At 48.6% G+C, this 25,016-nt stretch overlaps 1 protein-coding gene across 5 annotated transcripts in view; it reads left to right on the top strand.

Moving 5' to 3' along the window:
- TDRD15 (tudor domain containing 15) overlaps nt 1-25,016 on the top strand; it is a 462,408-nt gene that overhangs the window by 19,890 nt on the left and 417,502 nt on the right. The gene's annotated exons all lie outside the window — the stretch shown is intronic.

Below are 25,016 nucleotides of genomic sequence, written 5' to 3'. Positions count from 1 at the left end.
CGAATTCAGCAGGGACTGGGAGTGTCATGGGCGCAGGAGCCATCTTTCCTGGGTTAAAAATGGAGCAGCATATGTGTGTTGAAGGTGCCAATGGCATATGGCTTTTCAATTTGTTTTCTTGGAAACTCTAGGATATCAGGATATCAAAGAGAAGGCCAGGGAGAGTGAGTTCTGCCTCCAAGAAGACCATGTGGCTTCTTCAGCCTTTGGGTCTGGATAGGTAATTGGCAGCAAAATGTTATGGCATGATGTTTGTGCCCTTCCAAAATGCATGTGTTGAACCCTAGTCCCCAAGGTGATGTTATCAGGGGGTGGGGCCTTGGGAGGTGAATAGGTTGAAAGGGTGGAGCAATCATGAATGGGATTGATGCCCTTAAAAATGAGACCTGAAGGAGTTTGTTCACACCCACAACCGCATGAGGACACATGGAAGGCACCATCCATGAGGAAGGGGTCCTTACCGACCCAGAATATGCTAGTGCCTTAGTCTTTGCCTTCCCTGCCCCCAGCAGTGTGTGCAGTGCATCTCCATTGTTTTGTAAGTGACCTGTGCTGAGGTTTCCTGCTTTTGCAGCTCCAGAAACTACCAGAGAAGGCGCCTGGGATGACTCCCTGTGTCCTGTCAGAAATGGAACTGTTCACCCATAGACACTAAGTCCCATTCAGGGAAGTGGTGAGCTGGTGTCCCTCTGAACAGGAGCTCCCCACCAGCAGGATTTTGCTCTCCAGAAGACATTTGGCAGTATGTGGAGACATTTTTGATCATTACTGCTGGGAGGGAGGTGCTGCTGGCATCAAGTGGGTGGAGACTGGAGATGCTGATACATATGCTAGAATGACTGGACAAATGCCCATAACACCAGTGTTGAAAAACCTTGTCTTAGAGAAAGGTCTAGGCAAACTGCAGTGACCATGACCTGTGCTCAATGAAAAATAACTCCAGAGGAGGGAGGCTAGGGCAGAACTGATGCTTCCACAGCTATGGGCCTTTACCACACTCAGCTTTGGAAATTGGAAGGAATTTTCACAGAAATGAGCCTGATGAAGAGGTTATGACAGAAGCTTGATTTGTGTTTGTAAGATCCTGTCTTCCCATGTACTGCCCCAGGGAAGAGAAGCTGCAAGAGATTAGACCTGGTCACGCTAGGGCATCCACAGGGCATGAGTGTAGTCAGCTTCCACTGCCAATTTTGTGACTATGAAAGTTAGCTTCAAGAATAGCTTTCTGCTCATTAGAAAATTGGCTGTAGGAGATGGCCTCTGGCCCTACCCTGCAAGAAGCTGGTTATTTTCAGTACGTGGTGTGGGGTGGAGATTTGGGGATTTGGATCTGCGGGCATGAGTGAGATACTGGTTCTGCAGCCTGTGGTCCCAGAAGATGAACACAGTCCCTGAGGCAGTTACTGGCCTGGACGGTGTAGCTGGTGTCCTCCTTATCCACACATACCAAGTGAGGGATTATAAAGGGCAAATGCCCCTTTGGGCTTGGCCTTCTACCTGAACACTGTCACATGGCTCTGTCCCCACTCTTGCCCTTTCCCCTGCTTCCTGAGAGCCCCTCTGCTAGTCTGGGAAGGGTCAATGTCAGCAACTTCTCCCTTCTCAATTTCTGGCTATGTCTCTTGGGAGAGATTGGGCACATGAACCATGAGGGATGTTGTGTGGGCTCAGATTATGAGCTTCATGGGTGCAGGACAGGGACTTAATGCTATTTAGTTCTATATTCCCAATCCTAGTGAGTGAGGAATGGTGTTGTCTCTAGACAGTGTAGGTAGATCCCACAGATAAGTCTGTGGATGGGTAGATTTATGTATCTTTAATGGGAGAATAAACAATTTTTGCAGAGCACTTGCTGACCGTCTGCAGGATATGAGTTTTCACTGATGTGTCTCATCCCAGTAATGTAGGAATGTGGGTTGGTGTCAGGAAGAAGGTGAAATAAAAACAGAAGGAGTACAGTTAGGGGGCAAAGGACTATCCTGGGCCAATATTCCATTACTGTTGTAGCCATGGATATATCTGAAGAAGTGAAAGTTTTCTTGGAGAATTGTGACACTACTGACAGATGCTTCTTTGGGTGCCCAGGCCTGGCGATGGTTAGAGGAGACTAGGATGAGTGAGACATGGAACCTTCCTTCTGGAAGTTTCAGTCTCATTGTAGAGTCAGGTCGTGAACATGTAAAGAATTCAGTAGTCAGTGTGCTTTTTACTTCACTGAGGATTATTCAAATACAAGAAAAATCTACTCACATGAGGTAAAGCAAAAATAAGGGAATAACAATAAGACTAGAGTTGCTAGATGCACTGCCAAGTCCAAGGGGATCTGACAAGTTGTCAGGAGGCACTTGCCAACCCTTTTCTCCCCAGGATGGCATCATCACTCTCTGCTTCTCTCGGCTCTGGGCTCCTTCGCTGGAGCTTTCTGTACATGGACTTTCTTTTCTTTGCCCTTAGAAGTTCAGCTTTTCCAAGGCTTTGAGTTATCCTGACACCTATTCTGGCTCCAAATCTGCATGATCTTTTTATGTCAATGCTCCAACTTTTTGTACTATAGTTCATGCATCTCTCTGTTCAAATTCCAGAGAGGTTAGGGAAAAAAAGAGAGAAAAATAACATTGGTTTAGCCTGGAATAAATTTCCTCTCCCCAATCCAAGTCACCCAGACTCACAGCTGGGGCTGTATCTAAACTCATATGGAAGTGGAATGAGCAGTGGGGATATTTCAGCAAAGAGATGCAAGAAACACTGCAAAGGTGTGTTGAGTGGATGAGGCGGTACCCAGGAGTTTTGACTGACTCCTGTCATGTGGGAAGTCATCAGTGTACCAAATTCAGGAGGTGGGGAGTATGGAGAAAGTGGGAAGGTCACTAGCTTGGTGTTTAGAGTTCAGCTGATAAAGGGAAAATCAATTTAGAGTCGCTGAATTTGACACATCCTTGAAATAGGTGGGACAGAGGAATTCATAGGCATGCAGGAGCTGCATGTTTGCACCTCTGGGGGACCCTGGGATATAAGATTACAGGATCCAGGGACAGAGAGGCTGCTGGCTTACAGAGAAGACAGCTCTTCAGGGAAGATGTGAGACCAAGATTACTCCTGGGAGTGAGGAGAAAGCATGCAGGGTTTCTTCTAATCCTGCCCCAGGAAACTTGTTGCCAGTTCCTTAAAATAAGAGACGTCTGAAATAGAAAGAGGCAGTTTGCTTTGGAAGCCCCCGGAAGAGCTCCACTTGTTGAGGTAATCTGAAGTTTGGCTGGAAGCTGAGCTAGCAGTTGGGAAGGCCCTAGCTTCCAGGCCAATTCAGAGGCAAGAAGGTAACCACAGTGAAGAGGACTGTGAAGCAGAGAGAGAGAAAGGGGGGAATGACTGCCGGACAAGAGCTACAGTTGTAAAAGAGAGCATGTCTCCAAGCAAGAGCGCATAATCCTGGGGTCTTGAAGCCCAGTGACTTTCCAGGATGGAAACCCGGGGTGTGGGGTACTGGATTGTTTTCTAGAGTCTGGGTGGTCTAGGAGGAAGTTTGTCCCTCACCCCAGGAATCCAGTTGAACTCAGAAAACGATGTCAGGGCTAACCTGGTACCTGAAAGAGAAGAGATTCTTCCTTCTACAACTCCACAATGGCACACAGAGAAGTTGCCTGTCCCCAGGAAGAGCTGTCCTGTTCAGGCGACAGTAGCGAGGAGGGCAGGATGGTGGCAGGTGTTCCCTTAGTCCAGCGGTTCTTGGGCATCCAGTTCAGAAGCACCTGCACAGACAAAGGCCCCATTTCCTCCCAGGTTTGGCCCCTGCCTGAGATATAGAGGAAGCTGGAAGGAAATTCTATCCAGGAATGCCTGTTGGTGGTAATGGATCTATCTGGAGGGTGACAGTGAGTCGTTAACTGAGACCCTTGACAAATTTCTATGTGTTATTATCTTATATTTGTATTTGAGAGCCACCATCTTGAGCTGTGACAACATAGAATGTCTGCTTTGCCTGAAAAACTAGCTGTTGGCTGTAAAAGTGACATATTGTCAATTTTCTGTGTTTTAGCCTTCACCTTGCATTTCCTTCTCTGCTCTGAGGCAGTAACTAGCCACACAGCCCCTCCTCAGCCTGCTCCGTGCTGATCAAACCATTCCTGTTCCTTTACCAGAGCTGTGACAATTCTGTTGGGCAGAGGCCTGTCAGTCAAACTCTTGTTTTCCTGCTTAGGCAGAGGACTCCACTTGTGGGATGCAGTCCCAGAACTTCCTGGGAGAAGGGCAAAAACCAGTTCTGATTTACTGAGCATCTTAGAATTGCTGTGGTCCAGAAAAATACTTATGGTTGTGGCGACAAGCTTAAGCCAGGAGCCTTGGGGCTTGGGATGGACATCAGAGAGGTGGATGGAGCCTGTAGCAATTGAGACTACAGACTGTGGGGTCACACTTGGATTCAAATCCCTGCTTCACCAATTACGAGCTGTGTGCCTTTGGGCGATTTGCTTACCCTCATTGACACTTGTTTTTCTCACTTATAAAATGGGCATCATAATACCAAATCCAGAGGGTTGTAGTAAGGATCAAATGGAAAAATACTTCTGTCCATGGCTTTCTTAGGGTCAGCATTTCTAGGGCTATATTGACTCTCTGCCCGATTTCTAATCTGGTGGAGGCAGTGTCTAGGGTCAGGGAAAGTTAGCTGCTTGCTTGAAATAGCATCCTGGAGAAATCTGTCGCGACTTCAGTCCAGCCTAGCACCATGCTTGCCCAGCTACAGAGCATAGCTCATTTATCTGAGGTGAAGTCACCCCAGTCTCATTTTTCATCTTTACTTCCCAAGAAGTACAGCCAGAGGAGGAAATTAAGTTGCAGCTTGGTTGTAGCTCAAGATGCAGACCTTCTCCTTTCTGTAGGCACATCCGCCCTCCCAGTGGCCCTGCGAAACGTGCAGGAACTGAGAATCACTTAGGGTCACTGCAGGAATTGATTCCCTTTGAAAGAGGGGTGAGAATAATGCAACTGTCCTGCGATGGCTGCTCTGCACAGATAGGAACAAACCAATTAACTAATGGAATGTGGAGCATCTAGTGGAACTGCAGGGGCGCTGAAAGGCCAAGAAACACAGCAGAGTTATGTGGAGAGGGATCGGCTGCTGGCGCTGCATTTCGCCAGAACTGGAGTGTTGGTGGTTTCAGCTGGCTCTGGATCATTGTTTCAAATTCTCCTTATTTTATTCCTAGTGCCCTGGAGGGCCCACCTCTCTGTGCACAGGTCTCTATACCAGAGACAAGCACCAAGCCCAACTCCTGTCTTTCTGGAATCTCGAGTCCTTACTTGCTGGTGGCTGTGCTTTTATGCTGCCTTCTGGTAAGCCTGGATCTGCTGCCGCACTGAACTCTTTAAGATGAGGATGCCAAGTCTTACCCAGATTTGAGTCCCTGAGACAGGAGTAGATTTTCAGTGACTGCCTGATGCACCACGTGAAGGGTCTCTGTGCACGTGTGCAGTTAGCAGTTTGCCATGTCTGCTGGTGACAGGGACATACACAGCATAGGCCAATCAGGAGCTGGTGTACAGTGAGTGATTTAGAAATGTTTGCAGAGCAGCCACATGAATAATGAGTACACGAGACAGGTGAGGTGTCTTGCTGGAATACACACAGGTAGTTTGCTATAGAGTATGGACTAGAAAGCTGTATTTTGATTGATAGCTCTGAATTCTTCCTTCTTTATATGACTTGCTATTGCCCTTGGCTGGCTGAAAGCACAGGGGCTGTGGGAAATCACCAACAAAAGAGAGAGAGAGACTCTGACAAAGGCCAAAGTTCTTTCTCCAGCTCCTGTTTGACCTGGTCAGAGACAGATGCCTCTGGACCTTAACTTGGGTCAGAAACCTACTAAAAGGAGAGACTAGGCCCAGCTCCTTACCACCCTAACAGGATCTGATGTAAGTTTCAACCTGAGATTGCTGGTCACATATACTCTCCATCTAAAAGTCATTTGTTAATCAATGAATGCACTCTTTTTGGTATGCTGATTCACATCTGGAAATGATCTGTCCCCATAAATTGATGCTCAGGAAGATGATTAAAAAATTCTGATTGTGCCCAAATGGAAATGTTTAATAAGGAGCTGGGTCTTGGGATGCCTGTGAGGCACATTCTTGAATCCTCATCCTCGGGGCCTAGACTCTACTTTGGGCAGAAGGGACCACGTGAAGGATAAGGGAGGTACTGTTCAGTCCCTGTTTCCCCTTCTGATGTTGGGGCAAGAGCTTACTGCTCCCCTGCTCACCTCTCTCCCGTCTTTCCAGGGCTTTAGTTTCTATTGCTGCTTCTCCAGGGTGGAAGGAATGTAGGGAGGAGAACCTTGTAGTTTGTCACAGTGTAGGTATCTTGGAAAAACAGCACGAGGATCCTGAGACATGGGGGCTGTGATCCCTCTTGACCCTCAGAGAGGTTAAGGGTGACCTGAAGTCTCATGGCTGTGACATGTACAAGGTCATATAACAAGCCAGGGTCTGATTACTGAACTCCTAGTGCAGTACTGTGCTCCTAGGACTATTTGGTCTCCTGAGTGGGTCTTTGGAGTAGCTCTTACTATTATGGGACAAACTGTAGAAATTTGGAAGAAGAACCTGCACCTATTGTTCCATGACCTGTGGACAGTGGTTGAGGAGGGAACGGTATCTTATCCCATGCTTCCAAACACACAAAAAAATGTCCAGAATGAGGCTATCCTGGAAATTAAGGGTGAATGTCATTTCTTTTTCTAGCCATTGAGTGGGTGGTATCCTTATGCAGGGACTTACTATCTCCCCTTCTCATCAATGACTTGGGAGGACCCAGGGTCTATTCCTCAGGGTCCTAATTGTATTAAGGATGGTCATTGTTTGCTGGGCCAGGCCAAAGCCAGGACCCAGGAGCTTCTTCCAGGTCTCCAGTGTGGCTGGCAGGGTCCCAAGCACTTGGGCCAGACCTTGTCACTTTCGCAGGTGCATTATCAGAGAGCTGGATCAGAAGTGGAACAGCTGGGACTTGAACCAGCACCCATATGGGATGCCAACAGTGTAGGCAGCAGTGTAAGCCACTACACCACCATGTTGGCCCCTGAAGTCCTTCTTTTACAGGTGAATTCACTGAAGCTCAGAGGCTTAGTCAGCTCCTGAAGTAACAAAGGCAGCTGAGGGCTGACACTGGGACACTGATTCCAGAGCCCACAGGTTTGGTAACAGCAGCATCATGTTCTGAGGCCTCTCACAGAAGCCCTTGCCCTGCCCTATCTCAGAAGAGGAACAGATGGAGGGAGCACCCAAGGACATTTCTGCAACTCATTGTTTAAATATTTTCCCAATTGGCCCCACAGTGAACAAGGGATGAATCTCAAATATTCCAGACCTTGGTAGCCTGCCTTGCTGCCCTGTCTCTTCTTGACTTTGAAGAGAAAGACAAATGGAAACTACCTGGGAGAGTTTGAGCTCAGGGCTGCTGTGCTGCTGCACACTTTGCCCCCAGTCAGAGAGGTGAAGTGAGTCTGACCTGTATATCCCCATTATAGGGAGGTCCCGGGACCCTGGGGAAGAAACCTTTTCTTGCAGAGCACCAGGAGGGCATAAGGAATGGGAAGGGTCAAGGACCAGTCCTGGGGATTCCAGGGCCATGGGACCTGGGGATTTGATGATCGTCTTCCAGGTACAGGCCTTGAGCTTTGAGGTCTGTTGGAGAGAGTCCTTGATCTGGACAAGGTTTTAAGGGTGGATTTGAGTCCCTCCACATTCGCCTGCTCAAGTCTAATTTCTTGTACCTGTGAATGGGACGTTATTTTGAAGCAGGGTCTTTGCACATGTGATTAGTTAAGGTGAGGTTGCTGTGTGTTGGGGGTTGGTTTCCAATCCAGTATAGTGTCCTTGTAGAATGGAGGAATTTGGGAAGATAGGGAGAATGTCATGTGAAGATGAAGGCAGAGATGGCCATGCTGTTTCCACACACCAAGGCAGGCCAGAGCTTGTCAGAATCTGGGAGCCAGGCCTGGGGTCGTTTCTTCCTTACAGCCCTCAGAAGGAACCAGCCCTTCCCATATCTTGATCTTGGGTATCTGGCTTTCAGAACGAAGTTAGTAACTTTGTGTTGCTTAAAGCACCCAGTCTGTGGTACTTTGTTGTGGTGTTGGAGGTATACAAGGTGCATCCAGGGAGGCAGTAGGAGAATCTAAGGCCTGCTTAAATGCTCATGCGCTGTGTTCTCAAGCTGTGGATCAACATCGTCCATGACCACAGCAAGCCAAACCTCCTCCTCAGGACAGTTTTGCAATTGCTGATTGAGTGAGTGAGTGTGGAGATTATATAGCCTGCGAAGATAAAGGCAAACTTGGGGAATCTGCCTTCATGCCCACTGATCTAAATGACTTAGATCTGCTGCTGTTGGTGACAGAGGGTGCTGAGGACATTCCCCAGGAGGCCAGAGATTAGGAGGATGCTGATGCTGTGGAAAGCCAAGACACTCTGGCAAAAAGATCTCTGTGAGTGAGATCCCAGTGGAAAGAACAGGTCTTCAAAGAGGGAGGTGCCTTTCTCTGAAGGGAGGAGAGAACCTCCACTTTGACTATGACCGTGTCTAAACAAGATAAGAGTCGGAGAACTCAAGGGGCTTCCATAGCCTTGGAAACTCATGACTGGTGCATAGGGAGATTACTGATGCCATAAACAGGAGTGTCAATTTGTAAAGTCAACAACAGGAGTCACTGTGCACTTGCTCCTCATGTAGGATCTCTGTCCTTAATGTGCTGTACACTGAGGCTTAATGCTATAACGAGTACTCAAACAGTATATTTCACTTTGTGTTTCTATGGGGGTGCAAACGATTGAAATCTTTACTTAATGTACACTAAACTGATCTTCTGTAAAAAAAAAAAAAAGAAAAGAAATTATCAATTCCCAACTTGACTCTCACTGGGATTAAACATGACAATAGGTCTGATCTGATTTCATCATCATTTAAAAAAATCATTTATTATTTTTCACTTTATGTTTCTGTGTGGGAGCAAACTGTTGAAATCCTTACTTAAGGTATACTAAGCTGATCTTCTGTATATTAAGATAATCGAAAATGAATCTTGATGTGAATGGAAGGGGAGAGGGAGTGGGAAAGGGGAGGGTTGTGGGTGGGAGGGACGGTATGGGGGGGGGGAAGCCATTGTAACCCATGAGTCGTACTTTGGAAATTTATATTCATTAAATAAAAGATAAAAAAAATAAAAAAAAAAGGAGGATGCTGATGCTGATAAGGGTCCCATCCTTGGAAAAGCAAACATGGAAGTCAGGGGGGCAAGAGGAAGCAACGAGGGCCATCTGCATGGCCTTCCTCACATCCAGCCTGAAAAGCAGAAGAGGGCTGCAGTCTGAGGACTGGCCCTGCTCTAAGACTTGGTGTCCTGTGTGGCCAAAGGAGCTATTCAGGTTCCTGCTACACACATACCACCATCAGGGAAGGTGGCCTTCACCCACGCCTTGTGCCTCAGCAGCTGTCAAGGAGGAGATACATTGTTGGGTAGAGAGCCCTTAGCCCACCAGGCCTTGTAGATAGACTTGGGGCAGGCACATGTGGGCCAGAGTGATGCTGCTTAGCTACCTCCAGCAGGTGGCTGGACCTCTGCCTGGGAGAGGCCTGTACCAAGTCAACCAGGCCACCTCTACCAAGCCTGTTCACTGAGGTATGACATGTGAGTGGGAGAGAGAGGACCCGCAGGCAGCTCGGGTGCTGCCCTGGGAACTTTGCTATGTGCAGTGACTTAGGAAGTCTGCATGCACCCCAGAGTTGGCTAAAGAGTGTCTGGTGGGCTCACCTACCTCACACTGGCATATGTCTAAGGAAGCCTTAGGAAGCCAAGAAGGAGGGTCCCGGCACCACCCCTTAGCCGGAGTAGTGGCCTCGCACAGGACTCTGCTTCAGCATCTTCCAGGTAGGCAGCTCTAGACCTCGAAGTGTTCTCTGCCCTGGGGCCTCTCTTTGATGGAACAAAGAAAGTGAAGACCAGAGGAGGAGCAGGCTTTCCAGGATTTCATAGGGTGTTGGCTGTAGAACCGGGGCTAGGAAAAGAAATCCTATCTATACCCACTTTTATTATTCCCAGTTCCTGTTGATTTGCTGGATGCTGGGTAGGCATTTTTCTTTCTTTCTTTCCTTTTTTAAAAAAATATTTATTTATTTATTTATTTGAGAGGCAGAGTTAGAGAGAGAGGGAGAGACAGAGAGCAAGGTCTTCCATCCACTGGTTCATTTCCCAAATGGCCACAATGAGCAGAGCTGGGCTGATCCAATGCCAGTAGCCTGGAGCTTCTTCCTGGACTCTCACGTGGTTGCAGGGCCCCAAGCACATGGGCCTTCCTCTACTGCTTTGCCAGACCATTATCAGAGAGCTGGATTGGAAGTGGAACATCTGGGGCTTGAACCAGAGCCCATATGGAATGCCGGCACTGCAGGTGGAGGCTTAACCTACCATGCCACAGCACTGGCCCCATGGTTGGGCATTTTTCTTAAGCCACCAAATGTGGTAACTTGGTGATGTGATGACTTTTCCATCTCCCACGAAATTATTGCACAGACATTGGAAGGCACAGTGGGATGCAAAGCTGGAAACAGGCTTCGCCTGACATATACAGAGCCAAGGCCCAGAAATAGTTGGTGCCACTAGCTTTCTGGAGAGAAGGTGGCAGTGTTCACTGCTGTCAGGAGGCTGTGAGGCACTAGGCATTCAGCTCCATTTCTTCCTGAATAGTTCTTAGGAAGCCTTCATACTTTTTTTTTTTTAAGATTTATTTTTATTTGAAAGAGTTACAGAGAGAGAGAAGGAGAGACAGAGAAAAAGGGGTCTTCCATCTGTTGGCTCACTTCCCAGATGGCTGCAACAGCTGGGGCTGGGGCAAGTAAAAGCCAGGAGCCAGGAGATTCTTCTGGGTCTCCTACATGGGTAGCAGGGGTCCAAGCACTTGGGCCAACCTCCATTGCTTTATCAGGCCCATTAGCAGGGAGCTGGATCAGAAGTGGAGCGTCTGGGACTCAAACCAGCACCCAAATGGGATGCCAGCATTAGAAGCTGTGGCTTAATCTGTTATGCCACAATGTCTGTCGCAAGCCTACACATTTTCACCAGCTCCATTGATGCATGTCTTTTTGGCTGGACTGGAGGTTTGGAGCTTTCTTTGCATGCTATGAACATAAACAGGATGAAAGCCTTAAGAAGAGAGATGTACAAAACCAAAAGAACAAACCAAAGACAAACCCAAAATAACCCAAACCAACTGGCCCCCTGCCTCTCATCATGGAATGCTAGGATGAGGCTTGCGATTGTCACAGAGGTTGATGATGCTGGCGCACCGTGCTAATCCAAAGTCAGGAGCCAGGTGCTTCTCCTGGTTTCCCATGCGGGTGTAGGGCCCAAGGACTTGGGCCATCCTCCACTGCCTTCCCGGGCCACAGCAGAGAGCTGGACTAGAAGAGGAGCAACCGGGACAGAATCCAGTCCACCCACCTGCCTGCAGCATGAGAAGAGCCCTGTACCCCTGCCTGCGTGTAGGGTTGTGTCTCACAGCATCTACACACCCAGCAGAGCCAGGCAGGGAGGAAAGGATTCCACAAATATACTGATTTGGGTGGTTCCAGAAGAATAAGCTCAGCAAGCAGGGTCTCTGTGTCATACCTTTCCTGATCACCCTCACTAGGTGTCATGAAACACCCCATGGGAGCCAAAGGCCAGATGAGGAACACTCTGATCCTAGCACCAGGGCTGGTGCCAAGCTGGGTTCACCTGGTGCTGCAGAAACCAAGCTTCCTCATCTCCTTTGGGACAAGCGGCTTCCTAGGAGCTCAGCACCCACTAGCAGTTGCATCTGCCTGATTGCCACTGGGCGTTCTCTCTGCCACCTGAAGTAATATCTGCCAAGCAGCGCACCAGAGTGTGGCAGCCCTGAGCAGAGACCCCAGGCCAGGATGACCCTTTCTCTCAGGGACCATCTGACCATTGTCACTGAAGTCCTCTGTTTCCGGGTATCAGATAGCACAGCCCTTGGTTTCACAGGAGCATCTAAGAGGGAGCCAGGGAGCAGGAGAGAGGATTTCAAGAGCAGGGGCTGACAGTGAGTCTGGAATAAGGTGTTTCTGGCAGGGAGGCACCATGAGATGAAGATGAGCTGGGAGTAGGTATGTGTGTGGATGACCTGCTTATTTGTATGTACATTGCATATATATATGCAGATGTGTGCATCTGTGTGTGTGTGTATGTGTTCATGAGCCTGTGTCTGTATGTAGGCCTTCCTGGATTCCTGTATTCCAGGTCTGCCTGTATAGGACCAGATGTCAATGTCATGTGTGCTACTTATCCCTGTATATGCTTAGGTTACCATCAGCAAAGGGCAGTACTCAGAATGTTTAATGCCAGCCTTCCACAGGCAATGACCAATCAAAATGGACATTGTTCATAATTCAGCACTGACTGGAGTCATGGGAGACCCAAAGAGTCCCCTAGAAGAGGCCAAGAATGACCAGGATGGGAGGGCATTTGGGGAGTTGGGACAGTAGCTATCTACCAAATTCAGTATTTTAATAGTTGGTGTGGTCTTCCTTATGCTAATGGGAAGAACATCAGTTCTGCTGTCACCAAAGATAAACTTGGGTGAGTAATTGGGAAAATATGTTCTAGTTAAGATGAGTTTTATTTTCAACAAAATGAGTGACAGAATTGGATTTATCTATAAAAGTGCTCTGTTGGCTTGAGACAACTTATTTAATTCCCCCTATAAACTGGGATAACCATACCCACGCTGTGTAAGGTAGATGTAAGATGAAGTCAGGGGACTGGCACTGTGGCTCAGCCAGTTAAGCTGCCACTTGGGACACCCTCATCCCATATTGGAGTACTGGTTTGAGTCCCAGGTCCTCTGTTCCCAGTCCAGCTTCCTGCTAATACACCTGGGAGGCAGTAAATGATGGCCTAAGTCCTTGGGTTCGCATCACCCATGTGGGAGTCTTGATGGAGTTCCTAGCTCCTGGCCTTGGCCTGGCTCAACCCTGACAGCTGTGCGCATTTGGGGAGAAACCAGAAGATAGAAGAGTTCTTTCTATCTCTCCTACCCATCCCATCACTTTACCTTTCAAACAAATGAAAAAGTTAATCTTAAAAAAAAGGTGAAGTGAAGTAATAGCCGTGCACTGTGCCTTGGTGTATGGAAGTTGTTAATAGCATTGATGACATTTTTGTTATGACAATGGTATGGTTTTAGAACTCACACAGAACTGGTTTTTAAACTTATAGTTAACTGGTTTTATGTCATAACTGTGAAGCTACTTAACCTTGCTGAGCCTCAGTTTCCTATGGGTCTGGTGAGTGGCCTCCTTGGGGGCTGAGACCAGAGGGGCCCACTGAGGCATGGGAAGCCTCCATGTAGGCTTGGCTATCCCTGTTTTGCTGAGACCTGGGATCCACAGCTGACATCAGGCCTTTGTGAGACCCTGCTGCTGGCTCCAGCTCTCCTTGCTTCCAGTGAGCTTGTGTATTGTTATTTACCGCCGATAGCTCTCTATGGCTGATGGCCTCCCGTGGAGCCTGGCTCCTAGCACTGTGGGGAGAGAGAAGGAGCAGTGGCTTGGCTGGCTGTGTAGGTGGATCAGCTGTGCTTTCCCCAGCACATGAGAAGTCCCCTTTCCATATCGTGAGGCCAGTGTAGTTGCTGCATTTAAGTTAGTGGCAGAGGCAGAGCCTTGAGACAGAGCACTTCAGGTACCAAACAGGGCAGACACCTGTTACTACCTCTGGGGATGGCTAGGAGGTACAGGCCAAGTGAGGTGCTGGATTAGTACACAGGCAGTGGTGGGATTCTGGGATTGGATAGTCAGAAAATAAAAATAGCAAGCACTTATGCACATTCCCATTGTGTCAGTTCTATTCCATGCACTTTACACATAGGAACTTTCACAATCTTCACAAGGAGCCTCTGAGGCTGGTACAGCTCCCACTGTCTATGTGTAGAAATGCGGCTGCAAAACAGCCCGGGAAGCTGCCCACAGTTACCCCTGTACCCAGGGGAGCTGACATTAGAACTTAGGCTTCAGGGCCTGATATCTGCTCCTTCTGAATTGTTGGTTGGAGGATGGGGCAGAAGGAAAGAGCCTCCTCTTTCTCGTCGTTGAGATTTGGGTTGAGAGCTGAGAAACTGTGGGTCTGGGCATTTCTTCATAGAAGCCCAGGGCTTTAGAAGGGGTTGGTGGGTGCTGCATTCCATGGGGCCATGTGCAGTTGCCAGAGAGCCTTTGGGGACTGCTAGCAGCTTCCTTAATCATGGAGGGCGGGATCTCGAAGGGAATTCACCTCTCCTCTTTCACTTTCTGATTTCTCTCCAAGAAAGGGGCCACTGGAATGGGGCACAGCCTTCCCTGGAAGGGTGGGCACCTGGAACCCTTGAAGGCTTGTGGTTTGGACCAACCCTGCCCCAGAGCTCATGGACAGGGCACTACCTATGGCCATGGTGGGGATGAGACCTGTGAAGCCCAGCCTAGCCAGGCTAGTGTAGGGTCTGTGTGACTGGAGAGAAGGCTGACGACTCATGGAAGACGAGGGCCGTGTGGGTTGGATGGGGTGATAGAAGTTTCTTAGAGGAGGGGGACCCTAGCAGTGGTGGGTGAGGAGGTAGAGTTTCACTGGGGGAGGGGGCAGGACAGGAGCTGCTGGCAAAGCTCCCGGGTTGCCTTTGTGAGCCCTTTCCTCAAGTATCAGGAGGGCTGGGGGCTCCTCCTGGTGCCACCTGCAGAGCCCTCTCATGTAGGTTTGCGTCACCCAGCCCCTCTGTGTGCCCCATGGGAAGGTCCACGGCACATGGTAGGCACTTGAGATAATCTATGCATTAAAGAATCAAAAGGATGACCAGACATTTCCCCACGCTGACCTCAGAGCCTGCCTGGAGCCAAAGGCCAGACAGACTTGTAGCAGTTAGGGGTGGCCTTTCCCCAGCCCTCCCACTTCTCTGGATTCCAGTCTGGGGCGTGGGCCGATCTGTTGGTGGAGCCTACCTGTAGCCCAGGGGTCCACTCTGGGGCCCCGGGAGAGCCCCCAAACACTCTTTGACTTTCTCTTACCAGGTAGGACATGGGGAGTTGCAGAGATGTGTCAGGAGGAATGCTCAGCTCTGACGGGCACTCCTCACTCTCAGTCTCTGGGGATGAATGCCTAGATGGAACAACACAGTGGAGTTTCCAAAGGGCCGCCCATGGACAGACAAAGGGAGGGGCACAGAAAATTCACTGTCACCTCATTCCCTTTCCTCTCCAGAGGCTTTGAGTCTTTGGAGGCTCAACAGGGTTTGTACCCTCAGCTGAAGTTTAAGTTTGGTTTTCTGTGTGTGGGTAGCTGGAAAGCCCATGATGGCTCCCATACTCTTGGGAATGGACTCCTTCCTCCTGCCCTGAGCAGGCCCAGCCCCAGCCAGGATGGTGAGAGTGTGGGGGGGTGGTGGTGGCTGGATTCTCAGAGGTCTCTAGGGCTGGGAACTTAGCCTCTCCTGGGGCTGTCTCACAGTCTTACCTCCTACTTTGTGTTTTGTTCAGAACCACTCACATTGTACTTTAACACTTAACTGCTTTTGCAAATATGCTTTTTTTGTGTGCGTGGTTTTTTTTTCATCTTTTTGACCTAAGATCATATTGGTGCCAATTTCTCTGAAAATAATTCATTACCTGTGGGCCACTGGCGAGCAATCCCAGCGGTAGCCCCCGCCGACCCTCCCTCTGTAATTCCACGACCTCCCCTCCCTTACACTCCCCTCGGGGATCCTTGGCCTCTGTGTTTATACACTAATGTTTTTTCTCACACATTCATTGTGTGGCTTTCCTTAATTTGGTGTCCCGCCGGGCACCAGCGGGAGGCCACTCAAACATTATGTCAGTGATCTCAAAATTGAACCTCAGGGCTTTCTTCTACCAGCGGCCTGAGCAGATGTGTGGCACACTTTATTAACTCAAGTACTCACGAGTTGAAAATTTCATTAGTTTGAGGGGAGGGCTAAGACCCATCAAGAGACCTGGTCTGGACAGGTTCTTTGTGTCAACCTGACCCCTAGCAAAATGGATTATTGTTCTAAGTGAGACAAGTGACCTAATGTTCTGCCTGTTATGCACACATGGTCTGTAACCTTTTAAAATACGAGTGTGGGAAAACAGCACATTCTGCCATATCCCTGGCCACAGATTCCTGACAGGTGGCAGCTGGCTTCTTAGCAACGCCCCAAGAAGTCTGGAATTAGCCAGGGGCCACAGTGGTCCCCTTAGGCCAGGTATGGGGTGGGGTCAGGAGAATGCTGGCTGGGAAGGAATGAACATGAAGGCAGACTCAGCCCCCAGTGCCACCCTGTGACAGGTGAAGGGACAGCCTCAGTGTGTTGGTCAACTGTGCATCTGCAGCTGGCCTCCTGTGGCCCCTAGCGTGGGTCTGGGGCTTTCTAGCAGGCCCTGGAGATTCAAGACAGACACGAATTTACCAAGGCTCCATACTGGGGGTGGGAATACCTTGCATAGACCTCTACCCTGTGTCCCCTCCATCCTCCTCATTCGCAGTGGTTGAGTGTTCACTTGTGAGGCCCACATGGTCAGTGACCTTTTAATATACAAGTGTAGGACAACAGCAGTTTCTGCCCCATCTGCACACCAATTCCTGACAGGTAACAGTGGACTCTGCAAGGAAAAGAAAGGACTTGCTCAGTTGTATGCCACATCTCCCAAGGCCTCCCTAGCAAGGTCCGGATCTGACCTTTGCAGGAGACAGGTGCCCCAGCTGTGCCCCATGTATACAGAGGTTAGGGGTGAGAAGGTAAAGTAGCGAAGGGGCTGGGCATGGAGGTCCAGTCTCCATGGGGGCAGTGGTTGGAGGGACTTGCTCCTGGGGTAGGAAGGCTGGAGAAAGGCTTAAACAGGACAGAGGATGGCATGAGGAAGGGCTCTAGGAAGAAGTGGTGCAAGGTATGGGAATCGAGTAAAGTTTCTGCAATTGCTAAGAAGTAGCTGTGGCTGTGAGAGCATATATGTTCTGGACAGTGTGTGGGGCTCAGTCACAGGGTGGTTCCCAGGCTGAAGGACTCCTGCCAGAGAGGAAGGTGCCGGCAACATTTCTGGTGGCCCCCTTCTGTTGCCCTTCTACCATGGTGCCTGTTGGGACCTAGCCTTGGACACACCCAATGCTTGCAAGGTGGACAAGGAGGCCTGGAGAACCAGTGTGGCCATAAGAGCTGGGCCTATCTCTCCCGTGTCCCAGAGAGTGGAGGGACACTCTCTGGGCTGCATTGGCTCCTACCTCTGACAGACACAAAGCAGAGATGCTGTAAAAACTTCATGAAATGAAATATTTTAACAAGGAATTCCAAGAACGGAATGCCCTGCTCATAAGCGAGCCAGCAGAGAAATAAAGCTGATGGGAAGCGGGTGTTTTGTCGGGCCAGAGCAAGTTTCTGTAAGAAACGAGAAAGTGCTGGGAGCCTGGCCTATGCTGAACATGAGGGCACCAGTCTGGTGCCTGGAGTCAGAGCCCAGCAGGGCAGGGTCCCTGCCCTGGGGCTGCCACTACTCAGTGACAGCATGGACTTGTGACCATAATCTGTGCATTCAAGCCACTTCTGTTTACTTCTAAGCAAAGTGCAAGGCCAGGGTGTAAGATGCCCTTGGAGTGTGCCAGGTGCTCCTGAGGTGGGAAGGGAGCTAATGGTAGGTACTACTTAGGCAGAACTGGGACTAGGCCCTAGGTCACAGATACTGTAGAAGAGGAAGCCCTTGGAGGCTGAACAACATGGACACAGTCAAGCAGACACATTTATTAACACATTCGTTTAGGCTTATATTTCTTCTTTTGCTTTCAAAGATTTCTTTAACAGGCAGGGTGACAGAAAGAGAGGGACACACACACACACACACACACACACACTGAGAGAGGGAGGGAGGGATGGAAGGAAGGAGGGAGAGAGACGGAGAGGAAAGGAGAGGAGAGGAGAGGCGAGGCGAGGCAAGGCGAGGTGAGGAGAGGCGAGGTGAGAGGGAATGAGTCTTCCATGCATTAGCTTACTCCCTAAATGGCTGCAACAACCAGCACTGGGCCAAGCTGATATCCGGAACCCAGAACCCCATCCAGGTCTTCCATTTGGGTGGCAGGGACCCAGTACATGAGACCTGACCTGCTGCCTCCAGGGTGTGCATTAGCAGGAAGTTGGATCGGAAATGGAGCAGCTGGAACTCAAACTGGCTCTCTGATTTTCTGCACCACAATGCCAGCCCCAAGGCTTATATTTCTGTGTATATTGTATTTGCTTAAAGTAGAGCATGCTGCATTGAGTCAATCTGCCGGCTGTCAGTGGTGGGAAGACCATAAAGTTAGACACTCAGAGTAGGGGTAGTAACCCCCCAAGCTGAAGTCAGTCACAGCAGCAGCAGAGATGGGCAGAACCCAGTCCTCCTGACTCCTGTGGAGGAGCTCTTCCCAGCAGAGGCCCCATCTGGAAATAGCTGACAGCTCCACTTAGGAGTCCAGATTTCCCCTGGGGCCCAAGAGAGCCTGGAGAGGCTTGGTAGCTCTTGGAAGAGGAGAGGGGAGTTAAAGGTCGGTGACTCCTGTATTCTTGGCCTCTGCTGTTACGGGGAGTTGGTGCTGTGTGTGGATTCTATCATTGCACCATGGCTTTCTCCATACACAGGGCTGGGGGAGGATCCTGTACCCCCAGGTATACCAAGCCAGTTTGTATCTCTGTTATGGACAAAGAGACCACCCGGTGTGTCCCATGGGAATGGGGAGACAAGGTGCTGGGCATGGGGATGGATGGGTAGGATTAACATACTGGATCTGGCATGGGAATCAGGACCAGGGGGCAGGGCAGAAGGAGTGGCAAGGGTTCCAGGCCTTAGTTAGTGAAGAGGGGCTGCTGTTGTCAGTTACCATGGTGTTAAGACCCCTGTTGGAGGTCAAGGGTATAATTGTAATTGCACAGTAGTTATTTTGATTTCTGTGAACCTAACACAACTATTTTACCCATTCTCTGTGTGCCAGGCTTGTTATGTTATCTCATATGTTCTTTATGACAACAGTAAAATGTAAGAGGGAACTACTTTCTATTCCCACTCAGGGTGACTCAGTTCTTTCATTATTTCCATTTTATTTTTATTAAAGTTTATTTATTTATTTTTATTTATTTGAATGAAAGAGTGACCAAGAGGGACAGAGAGAAAAAGAGATGTCCCATCTGCTCGTTCACATCCCAAATGCCAGCACTAGCTGGGACAGGAACTCAGTTAAGGTCTCCCATTTGGGTTGAAGGGACCCAAATACTTAAGCCATCATCTATTACCTTCCAAGGCGTGCATTAGCAGATAGTTGGATCTGAAGAGGGGCGGGTCTTCAACCCAAGCACTCTTATATAGGATGCAGGTGTCCCAAGCCCTGGCATAATTCACTGTGCCACACCTGCCCCCATGATCTTTATTTTAAAGGTGATATAAAGGTTAGAAAATTAAGTATGTAATTGTCGCTCCCCCTCTTCGTGGAGGAACGACACAGGACCCTGCGCTGTTCTTTCGTCTGCTCGGCCCTCCCCGGGTTTGCTGCTGGTTCTTCCCGGGTTGGCTACTATCCCTTCCACCTCCGTGGAAGGGCAGTTCCCCCTGGCCACATTCCCCACTTCCGCAGGGGAGCGGCACACTGCCGGCCGGCTTTCTCGGGGGCTGCACAGGTGTTCCCCTTAGATGTTCCCCTTAGATGTTCCTGGTGCGTGCCGTCTCTCTCCTCCTTTATAGTCCTCCTCTGCCAATCCCAACTCGGCTGCCCACACGCCGAGTACGCTGCTCTCCTCCAATCAGGAGCAAGTCCTACAGTTTATTGGTTGAACTGGAGGCAGCTGTGCAGAAGCTGTTTACTCCTCTCCCAGCGCCATATTGTGGGAGAGCAGATGCATAGAATAAGTCTTCATTCCAGTAACTCAGTCTAGTCCGGATTGCTCCCCACAGTAATCTCTTTTGAGGTTACATAACTCATGAAAAATATATATTGAATTTGGCTCCAGAGCTGGGGCTTTCTTTTGAGAGGATGGGAGTACTGGTCACCTGGTCTTCCCTAACATTGTTTGGTAGAGCTACAGGGTAGTACTCTGCCCTCCCTTGACTGTTTATTTTCTGTTATCTTCCAGTGCATTGTGTAATTACAGAATTGTTTGGATGGCCCCAGCTTCAGTCCAGCTAGCCCAGCCCCAGTACAGTGGCCTTTGGTTTCCTGGAATTGTTCTGGGTTTCACTTTTCTATAAGGACCTTGGTATCAGCCTGCATGGGCCCCAGTTAATGGGCGAGAAAAGGGGAGGCTGGGAGGCATGGTGGAGCTGGCTGTTGACTGGGCTGCCTTCTCCTCATGCCATTGTTTAGTGCAGAGTGTAAATCCAGGATTCCTCTGCAGTGTGGCTTGGTGTCCATGATGCACTGCTGACAGCCAGAGCCACAGTTGACAAACAACGGTGGGGACATGGGTGTGCAGCTCATGGGCCAGGCCATCTCCAAGGCCTGAGTCATCTTGCCCACCCCTCAGCTGGACTTGGGGATGCCAGTCTAAGGGAAAAATTGACACAGAGTTCAGGACTTGGTGCTGAGTACCAGGGGTACCACTACCCTGAGCACTGTTCAGCGCTGTGGGAGGCCTGAGCCAGTCTGTGCAGGAGGAGAAGGCAGGGCCCTCTCTTAGAGGAAGCATGTGTACCTATTCCACCAACTTTTAGGAGGCCCTGGTGACCACCCAACCATCCCACCAACAAATAGAGTACCCTAAAGGGAGTTGTAGCTGACTTCTTAATGCAAAACCGCATACAAGGAGATGAGCTAAGAGGTAGGGTCTGTTTCCACACATTTATCTCTGGTTATTAGACACTTTTAGAGGGAACATCTGTTTGTCCATTCTGGCTCCCATATTGCAGGCCCTATTTGAGGGCCAGCTTGGCCCCTTCTCTGACTGAATGGGGACTAAGCCATAAATTAGAGCCAGAAGGGAGACTTAGAATAGGAAGTCAGAGGGGACTTTGCCCATTTCACCAAAAGGGAGGAGCTGGGCTCTTCAACTGACCAGTCATCAAGTGAGAAGAGGTAAAAAACAGAGGGAGTCCCAAAGTCACCTGATGGTGCCCATGCCAAATGTATGCATTCGTCACAGGGTTTATCCTGTGGACAGCACCACTAGTTTTAGTGGGACCTGAGTGTCAAACCAAAGCCCATAGACTGATCATGCTTCCAAAGATCCAGGGATCTAGGCTAGACTCCATTATTTGTTTTTTCTTTTGTTTTAAACTTTGGGTATTTGTTTTATAGGAGGAATACCTGTGTTTATGAAAGGATTTTCCACATCATCTCACAGTATGTTCTTAGGAGATGCACTGTTGATTCACTCCTCAGAATAGGCTAATTAGGCAAGAGAAAAATCTGTTTTCTTGTTAAGTTTCTAAAGATATTTATGAGGACATAAAAGTAGTACAAGAGTAGGTTAAAATTCTCCTTTTTTTTTTTTTTTTTTTTTTGACAGGCAGAGTGGACAGTGAGAGAGAGAGACAGAGAGAAAGGTCTTCCTTTTGCCGTTGGTTCACCCTCCAATGGCCACCGCGGCCAGCGCACCGCGCTGATCCGATGGTAGGAGCCAGGTGCTTCTCCTGGTCTCCCATGGGGTTCAGGGCCCAAGTACTTGGGCCATCCTCCACTGCACTCCCGGGCCACAGCAGAGAGCTGGCCTGGAAGAGGGGCAACCGGGATAGAATCCAGCACCCTGACCGGGACTAGAACCTGGTGTGCCGGCGCCGCTAGGCGGAGGATTAGCCTAGTGAGCCGCAGCGCCAGCCTCCTTTGTTCTTATTCCGTTGGATATTGTTTATCTAGCCCATATCTTCAGTTTGCCTATAAGACATTTCTGGTTGGATCCAGTACCATAAATCGAAATCCATGTGATCCCAAGTCCCATTCCAGTGGGAATAGTCTATGAGTCCATGCCTTACCTCACCAATGCCTTTCTAAACACATTCAGATTCTTATTTATCCCTTACAATTCTTTAGGTTACACCAGTTCAAAATGTCAGAATTTTAGAGTCTGCTTTACTCATTGCCCTGGCTTAAATGTGCCACAAAGTTCATGTCATAGAAACTCAATCCACAGTACAACAGCATCAAGAGGCTGTGCCTTTAAGAGGTGATTATTGAGGGGCAGGTGTTGTGGTGCAGCAGGTTAAGCCATGGTTCAGGATGCTGACATCCCATATCAGGTGTAGGTTTGAGTCTTGGTTTCTCTGCTTCTGGTAAACTTCCTGCTAATACACCTGGGAGGCAACAGATGATGGCTCAAGTGTTTGGGCTCCTGCCACCCGTGAGAGGCCAGATGGAGTTCCTAGATCCTGACTTTGGCTTGGCCTAGCCCTAGCTTTTCAGGTTCATTTGGGAGTGAATCAGTGGCTGGAAGATCTGTCTCTTTGATTTCAAGTAAATGAAAATAAGTAAACATTTAAAAAGGTGATTCTATCATTAAGCCCTTTTGAATGATTAAGACTGTTATGTTATGGAGTGGGTTAGCTATTAATAGGGGTAGTTTGGCTCGAGTACCTTTGTCTGTCTTGTCTATTCATTTGTCCTTCTGCCATGTTATGGTGCAATATGAGGGCACTTGCAAGATGGCAGTACCATGCTGTTAGATTTTCCCACCTCAGAACTGTGAAAAGTAAACTTGTTTTCCTTATAAATTATCCCACTGGTGATATTCTGATGTAGCAGCAGCAAATAAAGAACAAACCATTCATCTTCCTTCTTATTCCTGGCTTTCCCACAACCACTCCAATTGCTGCTGGCTCCAGTGACTTACCAAGGCATCTCCATTTTTAGAAATTTTTGTATCCATCCTTTGTATTATAATTCATAAACTGATTTAACCAATTCTGCCCTCTTGATTCTATGTCTATTCTACCCTTCCTCACCATTCCCAACCTCTATGGCTTGGACCAAGGCAAATCTTATATCCAGGAACATCCCATTAGAATTCATTATGCTTGTTTCCCTATTGGTTTTCTGAAGTCACAACTCATATCACCTTCCTGCTCAAAAACTTTTACCAGATGCTCTTCCTAAGCAAAGAGAACATTACCTTTTCATTTTGATGTTCAAGCCCTCTGCAGTACAGTCCATCCTTTCCAATCCTGTATACCTTTTACTATTCCATCCTTCTTTACTCATGTTTATCCTCTTCCTAGATTGTCCTTTCCCCCTTATTTGCTTATTAAAAATCTATGTATCTTCATGATCCACCTCTACCCTTTCCCATAAAATCTTCCAGATTCATAACTTTTCCTTTTTAAGGCCTCATAGTACTTGGATTATGCCCATGATGAGGCAATGCATCCCACTCTTGGTAGATGGACACACAGGCCTCCAGGAACCACATCTTACTATGGTCCTCTGTCTCTTCTACAGAGCCATTGCACAGTGCAGCATACAGAGGCATTTCATGACTGTTTATTGAACCGGATTAGTCTCTCTGCCTTCATTATCTCTCCTTGCTGTAAATTCATTTAAATAATTACCTATTAATAATAGCACTTTTTTTTTACATGGTATTGGAAGGTACAAAGCTCTTTTACATGTATTATTTCTGATGTCCGTGAATAGTCCTGCAAGGCAGGCAGGAGAGATATTATCCCCATTACATAGGAACTGAGGTTCATAGAAGGGAAAAGAGTTGCCTTAACTGTAAGCAATGAAAGGAACCCAGCCGTTAATTCAACTCAGAGAAGTATCCACGGTAGAAGACCAAAGAAGTGAGCAAGAAAGTCCAAGCCCTCTCAGGGACCCCTTCTTCTGCTTTATTTAGCATGAGAAAAACCTTCAAGTCCAGTCAGGGGCACTTTGTATGAGAATGAGGAGTATTGGCCTGGGATCTGGGCTGGAGCCACTGTGCTATTGCCTGGTCATTTTGAATTTGTGGTGTTTTTTTTCCTCCTTTCAGTCTTAGATACAGATACTACCACACCATGAACCTTAAAGTCTTTCTTCCCCTCCAAATTAAGCCATTATTCCAAACCTTCTTCATTTTTAAATACTCACTGGATTCACGTTGCTCTTAGATCACCAGAGAAATTCTTCCAGAATACCTGGAGCAACTCACATGGTACCTAGGGCCTGGGCCTAACTTTTCCCCATCTCTCATCCTCAGAACTGATCTCACATTTTCCTGTTAATCTGTCCGTCCATCCATCCATCCATCCATCCATCATACAGTAGACCACCTGAATACCAAATCCACATACTACCACATCATTTTTTTTTTTTTTTGACAGGCAGAGTAGACAGTGAGAGAGAGAGACAGAGAGAAAGGTCTTCCTTTGCTGTTGGTTCACCCTCCAATGGCTGCCATGGCCGGCACGCTGCGGCTGGCACACTGCGCTGATCCGATGGTAGGAGCCAGGTGCTTCTCCTGGTCTCCCATGTGGGTGCAGGGCCCAAGCACTTGGGCCATCCTCCACTGCACTCCCTGGCCACAGCAGAGAGCTGGCCTGGAAGAGGGGCAACCAGGACAGAATCCGGTGCCCCGATCGGGACTAGAACCCCGTGTGCCGGCACCGCTAGGTGGAGGATTAGCCTAGTGAGCCGTGGCGCTGGCCAACTACCACATCTTGCACTTCTCTAGACTCTTTGTGGCTCCTCAGTTTCAGACAGAAGAATCCTCCTGAGGTAACAGCAGGCGATGTCTCCTTTTCCAGGTAGTGCTTGTACATTTTAACAGTGGGACTCACCATGAAAATGTGAAGGCTTTATGAAACAATGGTGGAGGTTGAAGGTCATTCCAGATAAAAATGTATCTTTCTCAAACATACCTCTGTAGCCCTTGGAGGAGGGTAGTAACATCCAGCTCTTTTTCTCCAGAGGTCACACATGTCCTTTGTAAGAGGAATATGCTGATTAATAGCTGTACTTTCCAATGATACTGGGTAAAATTGTGTTGCACAGCCTCTTTACAGCTTTCCCTTGGAAAGGGAG

This window comes from Oryctolagus cuniculus, chromosome 2 (genome assembly GCF_964237555.1).
Source record: "Oryctolagus cuniculus chromosome 2, mOryCun1.1, whole genome shotgun sequence".
Classification (NCBI taxonomy): domain Eukaryota; kingdom Metazoa; phylum Chordata; class Mammalia; order Lagomorpha; family Leporidae; genus Oryctolagus; species Oryctolagus cuniculus.
Note: the sequence above shows the minus strand (reverse complement) of the source record. Positions and strands in the feature narration are given on the sequence as shown.